Source organism: Montipora foliosa, chromosome 11 (assembly GCF_036669935.1).
Source record: "Montipora foliosa isolate CH-2021 chromosome 11, ASM3666993v2, whole genome shotgun sequence".
NCBI lineage: Eukaryota > Metazoa > Cnidaria > Anthozoa > Scleractinia > Acroporidae > Montipora > Montipora foliosa.
The window spans coordinates 31,104,463-31,106,962 of NC_090879.1; the positions used below are offsets into that span (position 1 = coordinate 31,104,463).

The window sequence follows — 2,500 nt, forward strand, 5'->3', positions numbered from 1 at the left end:
AGCTTCTAGTGCCAGGCCCTGTCGCGTGAAACTGTTACAAGCTGTATGCTATTTGGCAGAAAAACCTAAACATGTCTTAGCTGAATGATATAGTTTACGATAATCAATCATAGTTAGTGATAGCTGGTGGTCAGACGAAATCAAGAGGACCAATTATCACTGACTATCATAAACTTGAAGGTCAGATTATTCATGCACAAAGCTGTTTTCTTCGGTCAGCTTAGCAAAGAAAGAACAACTAGGCTACTATAGACTCTCTACATATATGTAGAACCTGTAACCGAGCCTGTCGATCACGCATCGGCCTCTTGCAGCACAATAGAACACACCTTCAGTAACGTTTTTTTTGTAAAGTGTCGTCGTATACTCATACGCCGTTTTCAACGTGAGAATTCATCATCATTTAAGCAAAAGAGGACTTTTTTCCGTTCCGTGTTTTCATAGCCTCATCTAAACACGAGGGGGAGTTGGGAGAATTCGAGACAGTTATGCAAAGCTGAGACGCAGTCGGATTCCCCCAACTTTCCCGAGTGTTTAGATGAGACTATGGAAAAGCGGAAAAAAGTCCTCTATTGCTTTTACAAAATATTTATGTAAAAAATAATTCGACTAATGAAGGAAATGCTGACTTTTTTACTTCTTGTTTGAAACAGATTTTCTTGATACACGCCCGTATTTCCTACCAGCCAATCAAAACGCGTGTCTGACAACACATAACCAATTAAAATTCGTGTGATGTCACAGCTTTGTTTATATATTCTCATCTAAACAAAGCTATTGACCAGTGAGAGTGCACGTACTATCCTAATTATTTTATAAAAAACCATGACGCACTGCTCAACTACCGGCGATTTTGGCGTACAAGGAAAACACTGAGAGCCGGTGATAGAAAACTGACGACTTTCCAATTGCCCGATCGGGTGCTGAGCTCAAGGAGACTCGTGAGGACCAAGCCATTCTCCTGTTTCTCAGTAGAGCCTGCGCAGATGCCGCAGTCCACGATGTCGCAGCAAATTGCAGTCTGATCTCTTGTTCGAATCCTTCGGAATATTTGTTGAAAGGAAAGGAAAGGAAAGAAACTTTATTTAAGTGTCTAGTAGTTCTAGCGCTGGAGCACTAATTGGGGACACTGTAAACTGTAATCAACAATTAACACAAATCAAGTCAAATGTTGGTTTTTGAGCGGAGGGGAAAATTGGAGTACCCGGAGAGAAACACCAAACTCAACCCACATATGACGCCGTACAACTATAACAAAGACGGCGCACGTTTTGTGTAACTACCTTTTTGTAAGAGATCGTGTCGAATATATCATCGATGTCTTCCGGTCTGTGAACCTGTACGCTGATTGGATGAGAGGACCAAGCTGAATCAGCTTCCAACGCAGCCAGCCAGCTGGTAGCTACAACTTCGTCACGCTTTAACAAAAAAAAATCAATATCAACTAAAACAAACAGATGAGGATCCGTATTCTATTTTACTAACTTGGTGATAGAATAGGTCATAGTCTGACGTCGGGGAAGATATACTTGTTCTTCTCTTCGCAACTAACTTTTTTTCATTCAATCAAAGCTCGAAATCGAAGTTAAAGCTTGCTAGGCTGTAAATTTTCTCTCTCGAATTTCAAACCATTATTATATCTCTCAGATAGTACGCGCGCTGTAATTGGCTAAATTAGCGGGCCGTACGTATTCTACAGTACGGCCCGCTGTACGGCCCGCTGTACAGCCCGTTAAATTTAAAATTTCGATAAAACATCATCTAGCGAGTTTTTCATGTCATTTCTGTTGCATAAACTTGTACTGAAAACTGTTTGAATCTTGCAAGCAACTATTTCAAACTTAACAGCCAAGAAGATTTAGTTTTTGGAATTTTGGCACGGCAATCTGAGGACACTGAGTTGAGCGCCTCAAAGGCTGCACACGAAAAGGACGAGCTCTCTAACATTTTCTGAATTTTGCCTTTTTGGCTCGAAATTTGCGTCCTTTAACGATTTCTATTCTAATATGGGATATAGCTATAACAGAACAGCCTTGATATCGTTCATGCCGAATATCCGAGCTAGACTTCGCCCAGACTTATGGAAGCGTTTGTGTGTCTTTGGTATTTCGCGGTTAAAACCTACGCGTCGTGGTTGCCGTGGAGGAGTGAGGAAATGTGCACGATTCTGGTCTTCCCCGTCCGTCGACCCTGCTAACATCGTCAAGGACCGTAACGACTCCAATTCACTTTATTCTGTGAGTTTTCCTACAACTTCTGTGAGTCAAGAATTGGAAGATAGTAATTTACATAACTCGCCATTGCTGCCATTAAATATTCAAGTTGACACCTTTGGTCCAAGCAACGATTGCAGCCGTTCCATCCCAGTGGTTTCATCTCGGGATCGCGTGCAGGCTTGTGTGCGCGCATCCAGAGCAGTGCGGAGTGTGAGTAACATCTTAAAAGTTCCTTGCCTGATACCTCCCGATCAACAGAACAGCGTATTTGGTATCTCACTGAT

At 42.0% G+C, this 2,500-nt stretch overlaps 1 pseudogene; it reads right to left on the reverse strand.

Annotated features, from left to right (window-relative positions):
- Positions 1 to 2,500, reverse strand: part of LOC137975553 (endoplasmic reticulum aminopeptidase 1-like) — a 38,556-nt pseudogene that overhangs the window by 23,448 nt on the left and 12,608 nt on the right.